The sequence below is a fragment of the Cavia porcellus genome, unplaced genomic scaffold (assembly GCF_034190915.1).
Source record: "Cavia porcellus strain 051 isolate PalLab524CR breed Dunkin Hartley unplaced genomic scaffold, mCavPor4.1 scaffold_1, whole genome shotgun sequence".
NCBI classification, from domain to species: Eukaryota; Metazoa; Chordata; class Mammalia; order Rodentia; family Caviidae; genus Cavia; species Cavia porcellus.
In genome coordinates, this window is record NW_026947484.1 from 67984534 (window position 1) to 68010326 (window position 25793).

A 25793-nucleotide genomic window follows, 5' to 3' on the forward strand; every position below is an offset into this window, starting at 1 on the left:
GCGAGCACATTAAGCCAGTGTCTTGCCGTGGCCAGAGCAGCACCTTTGGTGAATTTTCTCTCCTGCCCTGTGGGCTTGAAATACAGCATTATCCTTTTTCTTATTCTGCTGTCCAGCCCTTGGCAAGACCTATTCCTGGTCAACAAGCAAGAGGTTAACACCTCTCAAGATTTACTCTGCAGCCACACTTTCATTTGACCTTGACTTCAACCTCTGATTTGCCCAATTTACAGACAGAGAAATCAAGTCCCAGAAAGGTCAAGGAGCTTGCATACAAATACTGAATACAGGGCATGGCAATCTTAGCTGTTATTTCTGTTCAATATAGCATAGGGACCATGACACATTTATCTTAGTATGAATAGTTATTCCAGAAGCACTATTGAAAGTTCTACATGTGTGGGAGTCACCCGGGGACCCTGGTAAAGCACAGGTTCTGATTCAGTACAGATTCTGGGCTTTGGTGTCTATTCTTACAAGCTCTCAGGTGATGCTGGTGGTCCCTGGACCACAACTGAATAGCGAGGGTCCAGAGCATGGACTTGCTGAGTGGCAGGAGGTTCCATTCATGGCTCCTTTAAGCGTGTGTTAGAATCTGAAGGCTGCACATTTGGGAGGAAGTGCTGGGAGAAAAATGGAAAAGGAAGTGTGAGCTCATTTCTGTCAGCTGCAGGGAGATGCCTGGGGGACCCGTGCGCCTTCTAAGTTGTGAAAATCGAAGTGCGGGAATAAATCTGTAGCTATCCCATTGCAGGTGAGACACGAATTCATTTAGAGGAAAAAAGAATCTGTAGTCGCCCCACAGACAACTATTGGTTCTAATTGTATAAGGCAGGCCCAGCACTAATACGTGTTCTCCTAGGTGTTTGCATGATTTCATGTCCCTTCTTTTGGCTCTGAGAAGAAACAAGGCCTTGTGGTTTCACCGGGCCACAGCAATGGAGAAGACCACCAGCAGAGGGGAGGAAGGAAGGCAAAGGACAGGCAGCCTGTGAAGCCATGCAGGGCTCTACACGGGGTTCTGGAATGATCACCCGATAAACCACAGCACTGGCCCTGCCCCGAGAGCTCCTTATAGGAAATAAACGTTTCAGGAAAATTTTTCTTTCTCTCTCTTTTAAAACAAAACTGTTCACAGTTCCTCTCACACCTGTCGAGTTTCTGACTCCCTAAATTATTTAAAACTTTTCTTCTCTTGACCCCCTGTCACCTGGGCTGTGCTTTTGTCTCCCAGAGGATTATTGTGCTCTGTTTCCCAGTCCCCACCCTCCCCTGTGGCATGTGTCACTGGGATATTTATGTTGTTCCTTTATTATTCATGCCCTTCCTCCTTTGTGATGGTTTCTGCTTAGTCACTCTGTCTCTCTGATGTGTTGTTTGTTCGCACTTCACTTCCTACAGGCCCTTTGCACTTTCCTGTTCCTTTAACATAAAATTCTGTTTCTCTTAACCTAGTGGGGGGCTCACAGTGAAACCTCCTGCAGTTTGGGCACCATCGCAGATATTCTAGGGTTGTGGGGAATCTTTTCAAGCACTGCTGCATACCCATCAGCTTTCACTGGGTTGTGCTGTGCTAGGGGAAATCCCCAAGGTAGATAGATGGCATCCAATAACAAAAATGTGTCTTCTGTCCCCATGAGGAGTCACCGAAAATCAGCCGTGCTCCAAGTGCCTGCTGTGTTCAGCAATGCAGGCTACAGGGGCAGTGACCACCTGCTCTGGGGCATTCTCCTGGCAGGAGAGAGCCAGAGGGAGCTGGCAGGATGTCGCAGTGGTTCTTAAAGCTTCTGCTCAGTACCAGAATGAGCCACTTCCTCTTTGCTTCGTCAGCCAAAGCCAGTCACATAGCCAAGTCCATTGGCAGTGAGTGGCAAGAATACTGTCCCTTAGGCAAGCACTGAAAGCTACATGCATTGAACAAAGCTGCATTATTATCCTTTTACAGGAAAGATTAGCAAGTAGGAATAACACTGTTGCTGTGGGATGGACCAGTATAAGCCAGGCTCTCCTGTTCCACAAGCAAAGAATTGCCAAGTACATACCTAGCAGTAAGGAGCAAACAGTTACATTATTGAAGATCGCAGGAGGTTATGCTCAGGGCAAGTTCCTGCCAGCAAAAGATAAACATCTTAGCAACCTGGAGCCTGTGAGCCTTATAATAAAAGGAAGAGAGCCAGGATGGAGAAATCAGAATGGCAAGTTCAATTAGTTCTCAGGTGTGTGAAATTGGGTACATTGCTTGGCCACTGTGGCCCTTGGGTCATTCATAAGTGTGATAGTATATAACAATCACCATGATCATGCACAGGAGCATTATATAAATCCTTTAAATATTTACTAAATGGTTCTATTTTCATGGTGACTCTGCTTAGTAGGTACTGTTCTTGTTTTGCACATGGAGAAGCTGAGGTAGAGAGAGGTCCACTCACCAAGCTGGAAAGTGTGTTACCCTGTAAAGCAAACAGCAGGTTAGAAAAGCGTGATAACATAGCTCACCACCGTATTCCCATAGGAAACCTCAGTGCCAGGACCTTGTGATTGCTTTTTGCATGTATTTTTAATTCTACTTTGGACGTCATCTGTTGTTAAAGATTCACTGATGTTTCCCCCCTGAAGTGTCAGGATAAAAACTTGCTTAATCCTCCTCTGGGGGATGGAAAACCACTAAGCCCAAAGGTATGGCACCCACAGAACAGTTGTCATGAAGACAGCCCAACTCCCTCAGTCATTCTGGTCCCTGTTCTATTTCCTCCAAATGGTTATTTGGCTCCCAGTTATCCCCGTGGCTGATACCAGGTACTAGAGGCAAAATTTTGTCATAGAAAAAGCAGTAGCTTTGAGACATGATGAGACAGAGATTTTTTAGTGCCTTTTCTTCTAAGGGAAATAAGTGGAAGCTTAGCAAGTCAATCACCCTTTCTGGAATTGTCTTTCAATTGCAAAATAAATACCAGTTAGTTTAACTGTCCCACACTGGGGGGGGGGAGTCTAGTATTTTGGTATCCCCTAAGTCAAGGATCCATTTTAGTATTTCATAACTAACATTTCTGCTAAGTGACAAGGATTTCTAAGACATGGAGTCCTTAGAGGGGAGAGAAAATGAAAGGGATGTTCCTTGGGGAACAAGTAACAGTTCTTATTTATTTCCCTTATTGCACTTTCTAAATAGTCAGGCATTGTATTTATATCTCTAAGTTAGTCTTCTAACCTGTAAAGTAAGATAAGATAATATATAATCTATTTGTAGTTCAATGAGTTACTGTGAAGATTAAATAGCACTTACACAGCCTTTAGCCAATTGTTTGAATATGTTGTGGCTATTTTCCTAGTAAAATTAACCAAGGGGGATATTTTAGGTCCCCATAAGGTTAGGTCATAAATGTCCTAGACTCTAGGGTGGACTTGGAGTTCTTTGGCTTGTGGTGAACCCAAGGACAGAATAGTTACTGCCCACTTTCTCAGGAACTATTACTAAATGTGCTTTGTAGAGCCTTCCAACTACACATGCTGTCCTCCGGCAACTTCTGGGCCCAGCCAGAATTAGGGGAGTGGGGAGAGGGATGAAGGGGATTGGGAAACATGGACACCAACGTCCCTGGAAGGAGAGACACTCCTAATGCATGCTTTTCTATCCCATGCACATTGCCAGCGATAATTACTACCTTTTAACCAGGACTCAGTTTGTGCCAGGCATTGAGCTAGTGACTCCACATACCTATTTCTTTTAATTTTCTCAGCCCCTCGTTGAGCTCTTGTATGTACTAGCCAAAGGAAGACTCAAAACCAGCTCAGGCTTACGAGGTTAAAAAGTATCTGCTACTGATCGGAGGAGTTGCATTGTCACACCAAAGGATCCATTTTTGCAATCAGTTTGACACCATCTCTGTAATGTACAGAGAAGATCACGTGTTTCTGAGGAGTTATGTCACCCAGGAAAAGGAGTCAGTGTCAAGTCCCTCCTTGTCGTTTGAATCCTTTTCATTATCAACAGAGTCCAAGGGATAATAAAAACTTGGGAACCATATCGTAATTGTTTGTAGAGTTTTGTGCTTTCAGAATTCATCTGGGTTCTTATGTTCAGAACAAACTGCAGGCTGTGTCTGTCACTCATCTCTCTCACAACTGTCAGGAGCTAAGTGGGTGGAGTGGTACCCAAAGCTGTAAACATTCCTGGCAGCTTTGCAAGGAATGTATAATGAATCCCAGTCTAGAGAGAATCAAGGCCACAGCTTACCAGCTCATGAAATGATAGCTGGGGACTGAGCAGAGTTAGCTGAATGGTGGGTGTTTCATGTTGTGGGAAGTAAGGATCTTTGGATAACTTGACGTGGTTTAGTCTTTGAAAATGACATCACTTCTATACTTAGTATTAATAATAGTTTTGTGAATAAAGTTGTTTATACATAAGAGTATATCAATAAATAATAGATGGGGCATTTGTGCTGTGTTATAAAACACACACCACATTTCTTTTGCATTCTGTAACCAATGGTTGTCTGGAAGGAAAAGCAATTGTGAATTACTTGATTTGTGAGCTGAATTAAATGCTGCTCACAAAATACTTTTTATTTTGGAAAATGAAGTTATTTTTAAGAAAATGTGTTATTTTGTTATTATGTGATCAATATATGTATGGATAGGGCAAAAACAGTGATGGAGGTATAGGAATAATTTCTGGTGAGTGCAGCCATGTATGTGTACAAAAGCTGGGAGACGCATCTCCTTTCCTCAAGCAGGAAAACTGAGGCCTGAGAGAGAAAATAATTTGCTGAAAGTATTATACTTAATAAGTAGTGGATCTGGGCTCCAACACAGGCCTCCTACCTGGGAATGATTTTCCCTCCTCTATAGCAAGCTACTCATTTCCTCTAGGACAACAATCCCAGACAAACAAAAATTATGCTATGTGCAAATGCTTGTTTTATTAGGAAATGTTACAAAGGGAAGAGTATTGTCTGCCCTTTACAGTATGGGGCTTTATACACTTCAGAGTGAGAACGGCAGTGACTCTCATACAGCATGTTAATATTTATCTCAAGATGTAGAGGATTGCTTCATGATTGTGTGGACTTAGACTGTAAACAGAAATAGCTTTAAAACTGCTACAATCTGTAATATACTACACGGTTTATGCTTTGAGGCAAATACTACCCTGTGGCCATATGCGTGTGTTCACATTCATTTAAGAGAGGCTTTCTAACCAGTGAGCATATATTTACCAGGAAGTGAAGATGAATGAATTTAAAAATATATAGAGAGAATGAAAAGAAATATGCAAAGAATAAAGTATTGGTACATGCATGCTATGGTGTGGTTGGCTATGTCACAGAAGGTCACTTATTATATGACTCCATTTAAGTGAAGTTCCCAGAATAGGTAATTCCTGAGAAGTGGAGTCACGTGTGTGTAAACTCATAGAGACAGATTGCAAATGTAACTGAGTATATATATATACTCAGTTATAAGTTCATGCATGGATATTTTTTCTAATTATTGCTATAGTGCTTTCCCAACTTTTGTTTTCAGGACATTTTAAACTCTTAAAAGCTAATCAAGAGGACCAAAAGCTTTTATTCTTTTCTATTCATCAGTATCTACCATATCAAATATTAAATGGGTAAACATTAAATATTTTGAATTTATAAAAATAGCACATATTGATCACATAATAACAAAATAACACATTTTCTTAAAAATAACTTCATTTTCTAAAATAAAAAGTATTTTGTGAGCAGCAGTTAATTCAGCTCACAAATCAAGTAATTCACAATTCTTTTCCTTCCAGACAACCATGCGTTTACAGAATGCAAAAGAAATGCGGTGTGTGTTTTATAACACAGCACAAATGCATGTACCCTTGAGGCTGAGTGAAGTTAGCATCTCTTGCTGTTGTGCTGAGGATGTGCTCAGGTGAACTGGCAGCCTGAGGTCGGCTGTGAGGACTGCAGTGATGCCAGGGGTGTTTCTGCTCCCACTGTGCCCTGGCTCTTGAAGGTTCACCCACTCCAGCATTTTTACAAATGTCTATGCAGTACAGAACTGTCATCAATGTGGATGTCTACATGCCTTCTAATTTACATGAAAATAGATTTAGCTGCAGGAATTCTCAGGGACCCTCAGATTTTGAGACTCACAAGTGAAGACTCCATCATGCCTTACAGGGAAGCGCCTGACTTGTGAATTCTATATACTTAAAACATGTATGACCTCTTTCTTCCAAGAAAGAATAATCATCACAGTGGAAATTAAAAACCAAGTTTTGTTCTTTCTCTTGGATTTAGCCACCATTGGGGTCTTTGTTTTACCTTTGCTCAGAATACCTGTGTGCAGATTTGTGATGATTCCCTCCTTCCCTTCCTTTTGGGTTAGCTGTCCTTCAGAGACTCTCTTTGTTCATTTTGTTAAAAATATCATCCCTTTCCCAACATACAGAGTCATAATACATGCATGTATATGTACATGGTATTATCCTTGTTTATCTTCCTTAATATATTTCCTGTTGGACATTTATTGAATTAACAAGAAGCATTTGAGAGGCCTTGTGATAATGGGATGTGTTTGGATACTGTTAAACATGATGTTTTTCAAGCTTTTGACTGTGTTACTGCTCATGGGAACACACTTTGGGAAACACTTGCCTGTATACAGCTTTCCTGGTTCCCTTTCAGCATGACTGAGCTGACTGAGGTAAGAGTTATGGTTCTGCTTAGTATACTCCATATACTTAGTGTACTCCGTGGGGTTATGACAGTGTAGGATATCATTTGCTCACCCAAATGGAAAATTTAAAAAGTATTTCATTTCATTATTCTTAATTTTGTGTGCTGGTACAGCATCTTGATTATACAAAGGATAGAAAGAAAAAGTCTTTCTGTGTTTCTGTATTTTAAAATACATACTGTAAAACAACATATACTCCATGTAATTCAGATTGCTTTGGGGTCAATGAGAGTTAATCAGAAACATATGCAGACTTTTTTTTTATAATTTGAGAAGAGGCTCAAAAAATACTGTAATTCTAGTGAAACCTATCACAAAACTAATCAATTAAATCCATAGGAATGAACGCTTTGTCTGCTTCTGGTTTTTACAGGTCATAAAGGAAGGAAACCCCTAAAGACCACTCTGTGGTCTGATCATGGTTTGTGCCCTCAGAGGTTAGGCTGAAACTGGTCACCATGTGACAGTGTTGAGAGTTGAATTTGTGAGAGGTAAAAGTGTCATTGAGAAGGATGATGCCTTTGCACCAACTGGATTGGCAGAGAGCAAGTTCCTGCTCTCACTGGACAGAATCAGTTACCAGGAGGATCAGTGTTATGAAATGAGTCTGTCTCTTACACTTTCTGTCTTCCTTATAGTCCACTGGCTCTTTTGATCTCTGCCGTGTTATGAAGCTGCTCAAAGTCCTCACTAGACATGAGCACCTGGTCCTAGATTTTCCAGGTTCCCAAACTGTGGGCCAGAATAGACTGATTTTCTTTATAAAGACTCAACCTCAGATGTTGTGTTATAGTAATGGAAAACAGACTAAGACAGACCACTTACTAGTTTTATTCCTCTTCAGAAATCTTATGTTCCTCATAACTTTTCTACGGTGGGTAGTCTTCCCTACATCTCTTAGAAAATAGTCAACAGAACTTTACTTTGAGGATTTAAGAAGTCTTTGTAGACTAGGTCATTTGTGATCCTTCCTAAATAATTTCATTATATAGCTGGGGGATTAACTTGACCAAGAATGAGAAAAATGAAGGCATTCCTTAGAGAATGCTGTCGATCACTTTCACCCTCCCTCCAAAGAATTCCCACCTCCAGGTTTCCTATGCTCGGGTGTGCTTTAAGAGTGGACTGCTGCCCTTGCCACCCTCTTTTCTTCTCTTCCATAACCATCATAAAGAGAGTTCTTGGCTCTTGAGCTGGCTTCCCTGTCCTTGAAGTTAGTCTGCATTATTGCATTCAGAGTCATCAATACTTTGACTTTCCACTGACCTCCGAGACCATCTGATTGACCACAGTGCTGACCTTTTCTTGCAGAGCACAGATTCTCAAAAATTGGTGGGACCTAAAGCATTTGCTGATGCAACTATTGATCTACAACTCTGCCTTGCTGAACAGCTTGGTCATTCCCAGAATCTGCCAATAATGACACCAGGCTATATCCCCACTGCCCGCTCAGGCTCAGTTCTGTGTCTTCTTCATGAAGTGCCAATGTTCATCTAAGTAGATTTTTATTTTCTGTCTTGGGCAAGTGTATCCATTAGAGTGGCTTTCTTCCCAAAACCTAGTGACTAGAAGTGATATTAGAAAAGACAGCAATAGCCTGTGCCTCTAAAAGCCTTGAGCTGTATACTATTTATAACTCAGAGAAAAATTTTCCTTCCACTGGCAGATTATTCATTCATCCATACTTGGTTACTGTACTCACTCTGAAGTCTTGATATTTCTTACATTAGCTTCACAAACTTTAGAGAATAGCAGCCCAGGGAGAATCTATTTGATGTAATAGTTAAAAGAATTCCTAGAATGTCACTTCAATGTCAAGTGCCAGAATGCCTTCATTACTTTTTTCATTGTGGAGACAAAATATCCAACAACCAAAATTAAGGGAGAAAAGGTTTGTTTAGCTCACAGTCCATAATCGTCTGGTTTCAAGGCAGGATGTCATAGTGAGGGGCAACAGTTCAAGGTGGCAGAAGACAGCAAAAGCAACAGGAGTAAAAGGGGGAACAAGCCTCTTTTTCCCCCTTAAATTGTATGCAGGCTACCCGCCCTAGGGCAGGGCAAGTATAGCACTCACACCACCAATCCTAGCACAAAACAATGAACCAATCACAAACTGATTCAGCCACCTCTGGAAAGCCTGGTCCCCCATGACTGCTTAATGCAGACATCCAGACGCAAAACATAACATCCCTGAAAGTCATTCATTCACTTGATTATTTTAAAGTCGTGTAGGCTTTTGGGATCTCTTTTCTGTACTTATATTCTTTTCTAGACTTGTTCTAGGGCATTAAAGCCAAAAGACACTACGGTGAGGATCTGATCTAACCTATTATTTAGAGATGAAGAATTGAAGGCTGAGAAGACAGGAGTGCGTAGATCAAGGTCTCACAGCTAGTTAGTAGAGTGTGGCTCAGTACCCTGTGTCTCCTACCTCTTTACAGGAAAGCTTTATATGTCTTATGGCATCCTGAGGAGACAACTCTCTTTCAAATGTGTCAACCCGTATTAAATTCCATGCCTAAAAATATATCCTACAGCACAATTTGATTAGTGCTTCTCTAGAGTCACTGCAGTTTTAGAGATGGCAGCATTGGGATAATTATACGTGAAATTTCCTCTTGGGTTTAAATTGCCTCTAAGATCCAATGGTTATTTTGAAACTAGTGTGTGAAGCAGCGTGCTTGGGTGACAGTAATACCGAAATGGAATTACAGTGATTGGCAGACACCGGTGATTTCTTTGTCAGTTTCTCTAAGAATGGTGGGATGGTGTCAGACCACAGTCCTGCTTGCCACCAAGCATGAGAGATGTATCTGTGTGCAAGGAGGAGCTAAAGTAACACAAGAAAGGGACTAAAGCCAAGGAAAGAAAGGTAACTTCACAAATCCACGTGTCTGCCTGTGTGTTTCTGTGGAGTCGGTATCATGCATGGCCTGGTGTGGGAAAGTCCAGAAAAGTCAGGGGAACCTAGTCCCCAGGAAGGGAAATGATGTGGTCAGAAGGAGCCCGTGGAGGACCACACTGTATACCCACATCGATGCGCTGTTTTATGTACTCACTGAAATATCTTTGATGGTTCTCTGTAATGCCCTTAGTCAAATCCAAGGATTTTGAGTTCTAAGTATTGTGTATCTTTATCTCTATCCCTTCAACTTGCTTTTTTTAAGCCCTAAAATCTAAAACCATTCCTCTTTTAGATTGAATTATTTCTGTGCAAACATGTTTTTCAAAAGACTTACAGAAATGATTTCTTTTACCTCATAGGAACAGAAATTTCTATCAAGTCATGGAGACAGAATTCTTAAATTTCAGTGCACACTGCACACCTGCGGAGCTTGCGCCTAAACAGGCACCAAGGCCCAATTCTGGATCTAGTTGATTGAATATAGCACAATGGAGCCAGGGCCGTGTGTTTTTAATAGGTTTTCATTGTACCTCCTGCTCCGTCTATTGTTTTGATATTCTCCTGCATTCCAGATCTGCATCAAAGGGACAGAATAGGAAAGAAAGACTGCGGTGATAAGACTTGAATATTGGGAGAGACCCTGCACCCGTGTTTTGGGCTCGTTCATTTATAAACACCAATTGAGTACTACTTATTTACTGTGCACACAGAAGAGTGCAAGGCTCTAGACTCACACCGATGACTCCAACACAAATCCTGGTTTCAAATTGTGAATCTTTATGCAAACAGTATGAAGGTGTCTGTTTACAGTTGCAAAATCTCCAACCCCACAGAGTGCCCAAGAGCTCGGCGTAGCAGAGTAGTTGGGAAAGATTGTGTAAAAGAAGTGATGAGTGAGCAGAACTTTGAATGAAGGGTGACGGTTCCCCGTGCAGACAGGGATCGGGAGACCTGTGAAGGAAACCTCCAAGGCAAAGACCTGAGGACTGCAAAGCCACAGTGGAGAAGACATTGGGGATGTAGAAGAGAAATTTCCAGAAAAAAGCTTGAGAAATGCAGACATGTTCAAACAGACAACTGCAGGGGCTCATTGACAAGGAAGTGGGGTGTGTGCACTTTGCACTTTTTTGCATGCAGATAGCCTGATGTTTTAAAATCTGCTGCTACCTTCTGGGTGCTAATTGATGATTAGCTAAGGTGGTCCCCAGGTGCCATATGCCGGCTTGTCTGTCTGACCTAATCCGGGGAGAGGTGATGAGACCAGCTTTCCACATTTCCTGCCCCTCTCTTCTTGTATATTTCATGTATGCTCTGAATTTGGGGCATTGCTTGAGCCTTTAATTCTTAGCATTATTTTTATTCTGTTTGAGCCATCTGATTAGAATTTGTATGTCAGGGTCCTTTAAATGTTGATTCCAAACATTAGATGACCTGCATCAGTAACGATCACACCTCACCACAATTCAGGGTATTCTGTTTCTCAACGTGCTTTCTTGTGTACTTTTTAAGTATTTTCACCAGAAGCTTGATGGATTTCATGGAATATTTTCATTGTTATTTTTCCTGGCATAACAGGTTAGAAAATTGAGACACAGCCTGATCAAATATTTTTGATATTTAGCATCACTCTTACTTCATAACTCTTTGGAGACAGCGGGCTCTCCTTCCATTTAAAACTAAGTAATGCCACCACCATCAAAGGAGACACTTTAAGCGCTGGTCTTGCCATTTGGTATTCATAATTAAGATAACATTTATTTGTACTAATAATTCAGTATTACAGCTCCCTAATAGATGTACTGAGCAAGCACTGCGGTGACAAGATAAGTTGCTGTGTTTGGTTCCATATGTTTGTGTTCTAAGTATTCCATAGTTTTAATTGGTTCCCTGCAGAATAGCATTTACAAGCATATGGTAAGGAAAATGCTGACTGCTTTTGTTATCATGTGTTTTAAGGCTTGTGGTGGCCTTGCTTCACTTAGCCTTTAAATATGATTATGAGATTGTTTAATGCACTTCATGGTGTACTTTTTCTTAACCTGCCTGCCGGGTGTTCAACAATGTCTATATGCTAAATCCAGTAGCCCATTCGTATCTGGGCAGAAAACTAGTTCACAAAAGCTTTCATTGTGGGTTTGAGCTGCAGCCTCCTCCTCCTCCTCCTCCTCCTCGCTCTGTGTGGGTTTCTAAGGCTCTGCGAGGCTGCCTTCAATTATGCTGGAGAGGAAGATGTGCCCCTGGGAGTCCGACAGAGCCAACGGCACAACAGAGCTCTCTGGCGCCTTATTGGAGAGATTTACCGGCAGTTCCTTGCAAAGGGATCACAGATGTGAAATTAGACTCCTGAACCAAAGGAGGAAGCAGCTGTATTTTTGGATACTGGAGGTACTTTGGCTCTTGGGTGGTTTCTTTGGGGAGACCGTGGCCGAGTGCAGCAGAATTGTTAATATTTCTGAGACTATATGCCAGGTTTCTTTTGAGAACTTTTTAAAAAAAATTCCAAATATATAAAAAAGGACTGCATAGTGAACATTTAGTGGACTTAAGTTCTTAGTATTTTAATTTTTTAGGGCTGTTGTGAAAAACTGCCAAAACCCGAGTGATGTAAACCACAGAACTGTCTTGTTTCTTCCCCAGTCTGGAGGCTCAAAGCTTAAATCAGGGCGCTGGCCGGGCATGCTCCCTCTGAAGGCCTTAGAAAACAATCTGTTCCAGGCCCTGCACCTAGCAGGTGGTGGACTCAGGTGTTCTCACCTTGAAGCTGCGCTTCCCCTTTCTCTAAGGATTCTGCAGCTTGACTAGGGTTCCTGTGATGACTTCACGCCATTCCATGGGAACTGCGGCTCCACAGCTGTGGACCAAGAGGAACGCTCTTTGCAGTTGCCTCTCGGCTTCCTCTCCCGTTAGCTGGGACCTGCCGACTGTGTAGCGGGAAGGAGACCCTCTGTAGCTGGGGGTCCCAAACTGCACATGCCTGCTCACTCTACTACCACGTCCAGAAGACACCCTGTCAGGGATCACCCCCTTAAAAAATACCCTCCCTCCTTTCCACTTTGAGGCTGTAAAGAAGGAATTAAATTATGAAGGAATTAACAAGCCGTTCTTCAAAAATCATCGAGAAGCCTTGCTCTCTATTTTTCTTATGATGAAAATCTATATTTAATGTGATCTATGGGATCTTTGTTGCCACAGCATCCTGAAAAATAAACAAAGTAAGACAACTTGAGAGGGGACCATAGAGCAGCGCTTCCATCTATTGGAAAACAGAGCCATCTTAAATCAGTCCAAGATCACTGCTGAAAGGTTATTATTCTTTTGGCCCTCAAAGTGTGGATTTACTTACTTGATTGTTACTGGGGAGGTAACTGAGAAGTATTGATAATACAGTTGTTCCTTTATATCTCTGCCCTAGCCAGTGGGTTTGCATTGGTTATAGAGTGGAAGTATTAGATTACAGATTGTCCTAGAATTTTAGAATTTTCAGAGCAGACATCATAGTATTAAGAAACTGATATGTAATATTTTGGTTATTGTTAAGGAAATTACTTAGAAAGAACCCTATCTTAAGGAAAATAAAATGGTAGGGAAATTTTGAGTTTTCAGTTAATGATTTTGCATAATTCATTATTGAATAAGTCACTAGTCTAAATTAAAAAAGATTTATTTTACAAGATATTTAAAAATGTAATAAGCTGTTATTTGTTTTATTGGTGCTTATCATAGTGAAAGATTTTAGCGGTGTGGTGCATTTCATTATGCTATTAAAATTCCCATAGAATTTTAAAAATCATTTTCAGTTTCATATCTTTAGGTCTTATTCATCAAAATTCCAATAAAAAAGTAAAACAGAGAAATCTCTCTTTAATAAAACAGCCTTTTTTTTTTGTAATGGATTTATTTAGAACACCGAGGCAGAAAACCTTGCTCAAACATTTTGGTATTAAAGGTTTTCTCCATAATCTATTCACATGATTATTCCCCTTGAAATTACAAATATAAAATTCAAATTGTTAACAATAAAAATTTTCCCATGGAACAGCTCTGTTTGGATATAACAGGCAATTCTCTCAACAGAAGAGTGCAAACAGTAAATATTTGGGTGGCTGAAGAATAGTGTTTCTCTCTGTCTCTCTCTTTTTCTCTTTTTGTTTAGAGTCATAAACTCATATTATACCAAAGTAGGATGGGTATGAGGCTTAGAAATCTTAAAACTTACTGTTGGGAAAGGCTACTGTTCCACAGCATGGGGCTGAGTTAATGTTGATATGATTATGCTTTTAAAGCAAAATTTATATAAGCATATCTATATCCTTATCATAGTACTCTGTTCTGTGTTTCAAACTGTGAATTTTAATAAAACTTATTGACTTTTGAATATCTAGCTACTGTTTGCCAGGTATTATTTAGTTTTAAAAAGACTTCTGTTGAGAGAGAGAGAAAGAGAGAAAGAGCCCTGAGCATTAGAGGTCACCCGGCAGGTGAGAGTTCCTTTGTCACTGGAAAACACACAGTGTAATAAATAATGGCATCATTAAAAACTGTCATCTTTGCGAAGCTCAGTGTTTGCTCCTCAGAGCCCTTGCATGCTTCCTTGTGAACTTGCAGAAGTGCACCATGCTGGAAACTGGCTTCTCCTCTGCCTGCCTCTAGCCACTTATCTGTTCGTTACTGTCATGTGTGAGTGGGTTTCAGACACGCCAGGTGTGTGGTGTCACCGCCCTGACGTCTGTTCCAAATTCAGACATTTACACTCGTGAGTATTAAAGCCATAGATCTTCATGTGACAACAAAAAGCTGACTGCAGAAATGCAAGGCTTTTGGGAAAACTCTTCCGAGCGCATCTTGGCTTGTTCGTGGGAGGAGAAGCTCTGACTAATTAGCTCCAGTGCTTCTAAGCCAAAGGAACAGAAATAATTAAAGGAGCTGAAGCGACCTGTGCCACAGAGCGGCCGCCCTGGCAGGGGCGATATGTTAGGAGATCTTGATCACGACCCTGGCTCACAAATGAAGGTTCTGGAACTTGGTGAAGAAGGTCTTTTTTTTTTCTTTTCTTTTCTTCTTTCTGCACATAGATACATTAAAGAAAAATTAAAATATTCATGTCATTCAATAAAAATGAAATCAATCAAGAAAAGAAAGCAAATTTCTTCAACTCATACTAACGAGAGAAAATAACTGCAAAAAATTAAGGTACTTTATGTTAAAATATTGATTTTAAGGGCAAGTTTGAGAAGCTGTGATTATTTAATTTTTGGGGGAGAGGCTTCTGCACCCATAGGCACTCCTCCTGCAGCAGGCTTCCAAGTGGCTGCATTAGCCGTGGGCACCATTGTGCCAGCTGGACCTGGGCTTTGAGGCCAGGTGGGTGGGGCACTGCCCCTGACTGGGTCAAGGTGCTCGGCTTAGGGAGGATGCAGGAAGGTGCTGAGCAGGGGTTGTGTGAACGCCTGTGTAAGTGTGACTGTAAGTGTGAGCATGCGTCTGCCTTACAGAAGTCCCCAATGGATTAACTCCCTACATCAGTCAGCTCTGTCTCACCGCACAGATACCTGAGCTAATCAACTTACACCTGGAACACTTTCACTTTGGCTGCCTTTTGAGTTTCTGTCTGTGGATGGCTGGCACCGCTGCTTTGGGTGTGTGGTAGCACGTCGGGGGTAGGGGGGTTGTGTGGTAAAACGTTGCCCACCTCACAGCCAAGGCACAAGAACAAGAAAGAATAAGGAAAGTCCCGGAGTCCCATTACTCCTTCAAGGGCACAGCGTGATGACCACATAACTCCTCATGAGACCCCACTGCCCAACAGTGCCACTCTGGAGACCACACAGACCTTTAGCCACACTCAGGGACCAAACCATAGTGTCCCCAAGTGCATCCCATTCCAGGAGTCACTAACAGGGGTGGGCGCAGCAGACCAGAGCTGCCCTGGGAGTAGGTTCAGACTCCTCCAGAATACCCTGGCCACATGTGTCTGCCCACAGACGAGCAGAGTCTTTCTCAGAATGTCCCTCACTGTTAGCAGAGGACATCAGAAGTGCATCTCTAGAAGGGAGAAAAGGACAGGTAAAGGTGAAGTCCAGAGGGAGTCGTGGATTTGGTATCGTGGATCTTTCTTTCCCCGTGGTTGATAAAAGGGCCTGTAAAGGTCTAAGGCAGACTCCTAGAGCAGGTGTGTGGGCGCTGAGCCATGCTGACTTTTCCCTGGATACACTGAGGAAGAAACCCCAATGCCAACACCTCGCACGTAGGGCACTTCGTTATAGAGATGGGAAAGTGAGGAGTAGAAAGCATGACTGAGCACTCCAGACAATGAAAACAGAAAGCAGAATTTGTAGCTATTTCTCAGTTATAAATGGGTTCTGACTTCTTTGCCATGTGTATAAACACTTAGGTACACACACCAAAGCACTGAAATGACACTGAGGGAAAAACAAAGGCATACAAGGAAAGTCCAGTGAAGGCTACAACCCTCCGCTTCCCTCCGGTCATTGTGCTGATGCTGAGTCGGCCCTTGAAAGTGTCAGCCTTAAATTTATTCTAGATCCTCGGAGAACATTTTCTTTCTTCACTTATACAAGCATTCTTTGGGGCCACGCCAGGGTGGTGAGTAATAGCTTTGTGTGGTCTGAGATGCTTTGCTTTTGTTCCATAATGACATTATCCTCTCCCTTCTCCCGTAAGACAAAAAAATGAAAGAGAATCTCTCGAGCTGGGTGGAACATGGGGAGGTGCCTGTCACAGGAGAGAAGACCACAGTAGCTGGGGAGAGGCAAGCACACGGGGAGAAAGACCATGCTTCTACACTAACCCCCGGCCTTGGCTACAGCTGAACCAAGGGCCTTTGCACTCAGCTGCAATTCCAGCTTCCTTTAGTCTTCATTTTGAATCAGGGCTTCAAACTTGAAATCTTCCTGTCTCAGCCTCCTGAGTAGGTGGGACAATAGCAGTGTATACCATCATGGCTAGTTCTCAGGGGGCCTTTTTAAAGTGATGGTTTCTGTTATGGTTTAAGTCTAAAATCCACCCCTGCCCCAAAGTCTCATGTGTTCAGCTTTTGGAAGGTGATTGGACCATGGAGGCAGTGTATTCATCAGTGGTTAATCCATCACCGAGTTGATGCTAAATTAGTCAGTGGGGCCTGGCTAATGCTGGTCCCTGATACATGGCCTGGCAATGTGCATTCTTCTCCCAGCTCCCCATTTTTTCTCTGTTTCCTGGCTATCATGGGTTCAACAGCTCTCATCTTCTGTGCCCTTCTGCCACTGTGCTTTATGTTTTGGAGCCAACAGACCAGACTGGAACCTCTGAAACCATGAGCCAAGATAAACCTCTTACCTTTAAATTGTATGGATTCCCTATCAGATTTCAGCGATGGGAAAGTAACTTAATTACAGTCCTCCAAGCTGGCCGTATGTGGGACTCTTTAATGAGCAAACACTTTTTTATTGTTGTCTTACTTGGACTTCCATGACTGTTAATGAGGTTGGATATCTTTTAATATGTTCATTTCTTCTTATGATTACCTGTTCACATAGTTTACCTATTATTCCTTTGGGATGTCTTTTTAAAAATCAATGTGCAGAAATATTGACATTTTAATGGCAAGATGGCATAAATACTGCACAACCAATATCTTGTATTGTGTTACTTTTTCATTCTCTTTGACATGCTAGTCCTAACAAGATCCCATTTTGTATATGTGTTGCCAAAGGAAGCTCCAAGATTTCAGTTTGTTTAAAAACATTTCATAATAGTTCTCTGGGTTTTTAGCTTGTCTGTTTTTCATCATTTTAACAAAATGGAGGAGTAGATCCATTCCAGTTGGGAGCTAGGAGACTGCAATGTTCTGAGCCCTGACGAAGTGTGCTATTGCTATACTGTCTGGCAGCAGAATGGGTAGACGGGGGAGCAAGGAGCAGAATGCACTTCACTCTTTAATGCCATGTTAAATGACACAAACTCATGGTATATTTTGTGTATCTTATTGAATAAATTGTTCCATCGATGAACAAAGTAGTATCTTATTGACATTACCAACATTTAGTATATTAATGTATTTTAATAGTTTATTCATCCATGAAGATAGGGTAAACAGCCTAAAGGATTTGCAGAAAAATTTGAAGACAGTATTTTTGTACCTAAATTTGGAAAAAAAAAAAAAAAGATCTAAGGCATTCATTTTAAGCTGGTGTAGTAAGTACAAACCAAACAACATTAAAATCCTATCTTCCTTATCAATGTGATAATGTTTAAATGTTCAGTTGAAGGTTTTAGACTTAGGTATTTTTTTTGAGTAGTAATAAAAGCTTCTGCAAACTGTCTTATAAGCATTGAAATACTTACATTGTTTGACCTAAAAATTTAGTCCTAAAGAAATAACTAAGGATGAACACAAAAATATTATCTTCCAAATATCCATTTTGGCATTATTTCTACTGCCAATAATTAAATTAGGTCTCCAGCAACAGAAGATTGACTAAATTAATTATGAAGGCCCACGTTAAAGAAAATAATGACATCATAATCACACACTCATTCATACTTGCATTCATTGTTTCAATATGCACTGAAGACGGACCAGTGCCAGCTAGCAGGCCAGCAGGTGGGGTTACACAAGCACGCAGAAGTCCCACTAGCCATCACAGTATCTATATTTTAGAATTTTAAAAGAATATTCAGTGTTATAAAGTTTAAAAGAGTAAAAATACTATGTGTAATATAACCATGATGTACATCTTCAGAAGTATAGTAGAGATTAGAAGGTGTATACTTCTAATTAACGTGGGCAACTAAGAGTTCTTTCCCCTTTGTGACCTTCATTTTTTTCAAATGTTTTATGTGCATGTTATTTTATAAAGTAATTAATATGTAACCCTTAGTGACATGTGTTAGGTTTCTATGTTGAGTTTCTGTGTAGAGAGATGTTTTTTTTCTCCTTCCATCTTTAAAACGTGTGTTGCCTTGAATGTTAATCATTTAGTAACAGTAAAAGGAAGTTCTTTTACCTTTTCGTAAGGTTTGAATGTCTCTAGGGTAGTTCTGCATGACCCCAACTTGGAGGACAAATGCAGAGAAGACACAGGAGACAACACAGAGGAAGAGGAGCCATGGGGAAGGGTTGAGAACCAGGACACATGTGCACCTGTGTCTAGGTGAGAACACTGAAGCTTCTGAGTCTGAAGAGGAAAAACATGTGGGAAAACAGAGACCTGTGAGACCCTGAGGACAAACCTGGGATGTGGCATCTATTTAGGCTACAAGGAGCCAGTTGGTAATAAACAGGCGCATCTCTCTTGAGAATGAGATGGCTGGAGGACCCAAGTGCCTTAGCTTTACAGGGAAGCTGTCTTGCATTCTTTAGGGAAGGGAAGTGTTCAGAGGGACCGAGCCTGACTTCTTCAGGTTCATGTTATGGAGAAAAACAATGATGCTGTCTCCAAAATTGTCCTTGGAAGTCACTGTCACACCAAGAATCCTCAACAAAATTATATAAAAATTAAATGCCCAAGTAAAAGAGCAAATCATTATCATGGTCCAGATGATGTAGATAAACTATGTTGGAGGGGGTTGCATGTGAGAGCACCCTATTTTTAAGGTTGGCTGTACAAAGGATGAAGAAGAGTAGGTGCAGCTAAAAAAGCCAGAGGATAGTCGAGGGGGCCACTGCCCAGGGTCCCCAATGCCCAGTGGGAAAACTTGCTGCGCTCCAGAGTGAACAGCAGAAGGCACTTGCTCAGGAGCAAACACCGAGGTAAAGGAGGACAGGGCAGCAGTGCTGTGATAAAATCCATCATGAAAAGCAACATGAGTCCTGGGATTTCTTTGAGAAGCACCACCCGACAGAACTGTGATGAACAGTGGAAGATAACGTGGAAGATAACGTGATCGCTCGTTTCCGGAGGGTTATGCATTGCAGGAGAAAAATAAGTGACATTAAACACATTTTTCTCAAAACTGACCCTGCAGCTAAGAGGCCAAGAGAGAAAAGCCGTGAAGAAGACCTCCCTATGTGCTTAGGGAAGGCGAGTTTCTCTTCAGACTATAACCTCCTCCCCACCCACCTTCCATCCTCCACGTCAGAAGTCTGCTCAAGTAGGATTAGGGTTCTCTTTCTTCCTACTGTACTGCACTATACTGTAATTAGTTTCATATTTTTGTGGTTAAAAAGTCCATATGGCTCAGAACAGATTAACTTTATTTACATTGGACTTTATGGGGAAAATTGATTCTGTTTATGACCAATTCCATTTGCAATCAGAATCGTGAAACAAATTGAATTCTGGAACCAAGGTGCCACCATCGTGGGGTTGGTAACAAAAGCTCTGATGTGTCCTAAATTTAATTACAATGGCAAAGAATGGAGAAGAGAAGAGATAAGGTTAGCTAGTTTGTTACCAGCTGTGGGGAAACCTTGACTTAGATACCGAGGTGGCTGACAACCAGGGCCACCCGGGCCAATCCAGAAGTGATAAAGACTTCCCTCAATGCTTGGTAATGGGATTGAGTCCAGCCCCTTTTCACAAATCTACAGCTCTTGTTATTTTATTTATTTTTTTAAATTTTGAGATAGTGTCTCACTAAATTACTAAGTTGCCAGGGCTGGGCTTGAACTTGAGACCTTCCCGTTTCAGCCTCCTAGGTATGCACAATAAGTGTTTTTTGTCTCCTGTCCTTTTGTACTCAAACCTTCCCTGCTGTTGTTCAGTATTATCCACCCCCTTATCTGCAGCCCATGAAAGCTCAGCATACAAAATTATTTCTTCCCTAAACTGTCTCTGTAAGAATTCTCTTGGCGTCTCGGTGTAGAGGACATACTTCCAACTGCTCTGTAGCTCTGTTGCTGGTAGCTGTGGAAACTCAGCCCAAGACCTGGTCTCTCTCTGGCTGTTACCAGCATGGCTAGATTAACCTTTCTGTTGCAGAGATCCCTTTGGTGTCAAGGGTTGTGGTTTAACAGAGATGAGGGGAGAGGTCATAGGCAACATGAAATTCCTCTGCATTGTTTCAATTTTATTAGGAAATGAGATAATTAGATGACCTCATAGTCCTTTTCAGTCTTACAGTGAAAGCCTTTTGCCTTTTCCTAATTTGTATGTTTATATTCAGCCACTAGGTCACCAATTAAACTATGGCATTATGAGAAAATTAAATATAAATGCCTGTATCCAAAATCTGTAGATTCTAAATGCTTTTGCTTTTACACATGATCTAAAATTCGCCTGGCAGAAGAAGCTAATTACTGCCTTACAGTCTCTTCTTACTGTTTATTAGCTATTAGAATGAGTCTGGGCTGTGTGGTGAGTACCAGAGCAACGTACTTTGTAGTATCATCCTACTTGAAATTTTTAAGAGATCTATATTATTTCCAGAGACTCTACACACACACACACACACACACACACACACACACACACACACACACAATCGAATTATAAACTGATAACTGTCACTACTAGACTATGAAAAATGATGGGAATGGAAGCATCTCTTTGTTATAAAGTATATCTGTTAATATACACACATACATTTTTAAATGTGGCATATTCAAACATGTTAACAATAGTTAATTGGGTTTTCCTAATTTTTTCACACCTAACTTATGGTAGCATACTTTTCTTGTCAGAAAAATAAAGAATTGAGAAGAAAATACAGAAATTTCAAATGGTGGAGGAAATCCTTGTGCTAAGGGGACCTCCCATAGAGTGATGTGCATTTCTTTCTGTTTTGCTTTTTAAGTTTTGCATTATCCTATGTTCCCACCACCATTCCCTCCCTCTGCATCCCAAACTCTGTTCAGGGAACGATAAGCTTAGAAATCAGGGAGTCAAGAGTTCTCAAAATGATCTTCAGCCAGGAGCCAGCGCCAAGAGAGGCACTGTGTTTCTAACAGTGAGACTGGAGACTTGGCCAGCGTGCACGGGAGCAGGTTCGTCCTCCTGTCCTAGGACCAGGCTGCTCTGACATCTCTGCAGCTCTCTGGGGTCCTGGTTCCTCATTTGTCCACAGTACTGTGTGCCCCCCACCCCCCGCCTGGCCTTCCTGGGGACTGATGGTGGGTCAGGAGCCAGCAGGGCCATGAGCCACAGGGGTGGCTTCCCCTACCCATCCTGTGGTCTGGCTGAGAGTCCTGGCCCAACAGGCACGGAGGTCCCTGGCAGAGCCAGGCTGGCTCTGGAGCCCACCTTCTGGGACGAGCACTCCTTGCCTTGTAGAGAATGAGTGACTCAGGGGGGCCCTAGCTCAGCACCGTGCATCTCTAAGCTTTGCTTCCTTTGGAAATGACATTCTATAAATTCAAGAGATTTCTCTTGCTTTTGTTTAAATCGCTGATTGGGGACGAGGATTAAGACAACACAATCTTGTTCTCATATGTGAGGAAAGCGATTCACCAACTTCTGTCAGTTTTATCTACAATATTTTGGAGACAAAATTTATTTCAATTGATTATTTTTGAAACAGTATTCATAGGATTTAAGGAGAGATAGGCGGGGAGGCTGCACTGAGCACTGACAGTGTAGCTGCAGGGTGAGGGGTCTTTAAGTGAAAGGTTCCTCAGGGGACCCTGGGGGCGAAAGTTTCAAACCCATTCAAAATACCTAGAGCATTCTGGGAAGGGGTGGAGGGGCCAAGAAGCAAGGGGAAAGGGGCTCAAAGAACTGAGATGTGTGTGTGCACTTTGCGCTGACAATGCTAAGTAAGGAGTGTAACCATTCTCTAGCAGCCACTGACTAATAAAAAGTAGAACTAAAGGGAAAAGCTACAGAAAGAGCACCCCTGTTTCTGAGAGGGTGGAGTTAGGGAAAAGCTGCCCCCCGCTGAGCCATGGAGCTTTCTGTTTCCTGTGGGTCAGGGCTGAAGGTGCTTTTGTGTAACAAGTGCGGCGGCCTTCCTTAAGGGACAGTTGGCTTGGAGTGGGTAGGCGTTTCACTGTCGTGTAAAAGCCAGCTTCAGTGAGAAATCTCATTTTATTGGTAGATGGGATTAGCACTTCAAAAGCATTTAAAAGTGCGATCTCAAATGCCAGCATGCTCCGTGTGTTTTCTTGTGCACACTGAGTGTGGAAAGATTGTGAAAATCCATTGGGAAGTGTGCATAGATGGCAAAGCAGGGCAGTTCTATGTCACCCCCTCACGAGGGTTTGGGCAGCCCTGGACCCAAACGTTAGCAGTCTTCCTCCTGGTTCCTCAAATCCCTTAGCGCTCCCGGAGCTTGTGTTGATGTTAGAAAATGAGAATGTATTTACCAGACTACTCACTGGTGAATTTTTAATAAATCACACTTAGAAAACATGCGTGCTGTGCTCCATGCCCACGACCGTGGCCATCTGTGGTGGAAAGTTTGACAGCGAACCCTGCACACTTGCGTATTCGACCTCGGTTTGAAGTTATCTCTGCACATTCTTCCAGCTCACCCACAAAGCAAATCTATGGGACTAGTTTCCCATTTTATTCCTCCAAGCAGGCAGGAAGTCCTGTGAACATGGGCATCATGGCATCTTCCTTTTGCTGCCCCCAGCTTGGTCTTATCCATGGTTACTGGTAGGAATTGGGCCCTTAGAAGCATCTGAGGTACTTTGAGATCAAGCTTGTCACTTCTCAGGCTCTCTACCAGACATCAGCTGTACCTCGCGGTTGTGGCATCTCTTCTGTCCAGTCCAGCACTCTCAGTTTGGATGAAATGTCCACTTAGTGTTTTGGATTGTGGCATGACTTCAGGACAGCATGTTGCCTTGGTGGGTGCCACATCGCTGCAGGGACACTCACTCATTTGCACATTTTACTGGTCACCATGTATTATTGACTTGCCAATCGAGAAGCAGTTTCCTGGGGGTCTGTGTGCTCGGATGGCACATTATGATGGATGTGGGTGGCAAAGGAACAAAGCATTGGAGCTTGGGGACTGTGGTATCGATTGAGGATGGCAGGAGGGTATGGCACTGGAGGAGGCCACGACTAGGAGGGACTGTGGCAGGCTCAAAGTCAGTCAGTCAGCGAGAAAAGAGAGTGCATGAAGAGAGAGCCCTGTAACACCAAGGAGAACCGAGTGTCGCTCTGAGTCTGCCACGGCTCTGACCTACCAAAGGTGCCTTTTCTCTTTGAAGAGAAAGAAGTAGATCAGAATTATGAGTTATGAGACTTGGACAAGCATGGTTTGGGTTCACAATTCATTTAGCTCTTTTCTTTTTAAATGATAGTTGGGTTTGGGCTTGGAAATGATACACAGATCTTGCACTGTTCTCCACATTTCCTTATGTGGAGGTTGGGGTTTGGGTACAGAGCTATGCCTGGGAATGGTGAGGCCCAGATAAGAAAGCAAGTAAGCCAGTAATTTCAAGGTAGCAGAATGCCTAGCACCTTGTCATATGTATTGTGCACGGTTAGCAGGCTCTCTTCCTCCTCCATCCCTGTGCCCACCCGTCATGAGGCCAATGAGTCATCATTGCAGTGTGCAGTGGTTATGTCGGGTTCTGGAAACCATCCTGGTGCTGTCACAGACTCCCCTGACCTGTAAAAGGTGCTGTTGATCTTACTGTCATTCTCACAAGACTTGGGAGGAGAAATGAGGTAACGTCTCCTCAGACCGTTGGGCTTCTCAGAATAACAGCATTTACAGTAATGTGATTTCCTGATGCATCTGTTTGTGTTGTAATGGAGTAAATTCCATTTACCTAAATTTCCTTAGGTGCTTCTAGGATGTGCCTGTCTTGATACTGAAAGCTGGGCCTAGACTACAACCCACAAAGAACTCTCAGTTGTGAGCCAGCTGCACATTTCTGAGGTCAGAGAAAGAGGCTGGGAGAGAAAGGAACAAAAACTGCCCTTAGGTACTCGGAGGAAGGAGATTATAATTAGCTCCAAAGAATTCGTACCAAACTTTAGCTCATGGTGCATTTCTAAGGGTCAGTGTCCTAATATCTTTAAACTATGGATATATTTGAGTTTGGCAGTTTGTATATGGGTTAGCTTATCCCGGGGTCTTTGTCTGGGATGAATTCTAACTCAGCCTCCATCCAAATTTAATTCATGATGCTCCTGGGGCCATCACCTAGGTGTTTAGCAATGTGCTTCTGACTCTGTACCAAAAACACTGACAAATACTTGGATTCATTCCTAAAATACCTAGTAGGTTACTAAATAATGCTTTATCTTTGTTCTGCACATAAGGGGATATGTCTTTTTTAATTAAAACAGTCATGACTAGTCTAACTTTTCATAGCTAAGGGAGCATAATTATGATGAAGTTGGCTTTCTAGGCAGTCCTAGAAAAAGAGGTTAGAGCAAATGATGGAAAATGAGGAAAGAGCTGTCTGCATCCTCTCTGACATGCCGTGAAGATACTAACCTGTTCTAATTATCTGTATTGGACAGTTTTGCTGTGGGATTTCCTAGAAGTAGTTGGTTCTTTGGAGATTTCAATTGGATGTCAGCATTTTATAAAGGAACACATTGAGTTTAACCTGAAAATCAGCATGTTTTCACTTTCAAAGAGATCCTATATATACTTTTCAAGAGCAATTACTATAGTTCATAATTTTAGAGACAAAACACTAATCATATCTCTTTGTCTGAGCTAGGAAAGTATTATGAGTTTCATTTACTAAATAATAGAGGAGAGACTATGTCCCACTACCCAAAATGTGACATGAAAGTAAATAAATCCTTACCAAATTTTGTATTCATTTGATTTCACAGAATGCCAGGCATACATGAGAAAAGTCACATTGCTTCTTAAATTAATAATGTTGTCTTACATAAGGAAATGATGGAATTCCATGCAACTGCTTCTTAGAACAACACGATCTTTTACTAAAGAAGTCATGACTCAGAGATACAGCTCAAATGAAGTCACGTAAAAAATCTTAATAAAATCTCTTTTCTTTTTCCTGACAACTTTTTTTGACAACTTATTGATTTTAAAGAACATTTTAGAACGTTAAATGTAGTGTCAAAGGAACATTTTAGGATGTTAAATTATCTTTGTTCTGCACATAAGGGGATATGTCTTTTCTAATTAAATAATTATTTATTTATAATTAAATAAATAATCAGGATGTTTTATGTTCTCATGTAAAATTTCATGATACATTTGTGATTTTCTTCCATTGTATATTTATATTAATATATATTATATTATATTATTTATATTACTAAGACAAATTTGAAAAAGA

At 41.7% G+C, this 25793-nt stretch overlaps 1 protein-coding gene across 10 annotated transcripts in view; it reads left to right on the forward strand.

Annotated features, from left to right (window-relative positions):
• Prune2 (prune homolog 2 with BCH domain) overlaps nucleotides 1-25793 on the forward strand; it is a 277788-nt gene that overhangs the window by 12682 nt on the left and 239313 nt on the right. The window lies entirely within an intron of this gene.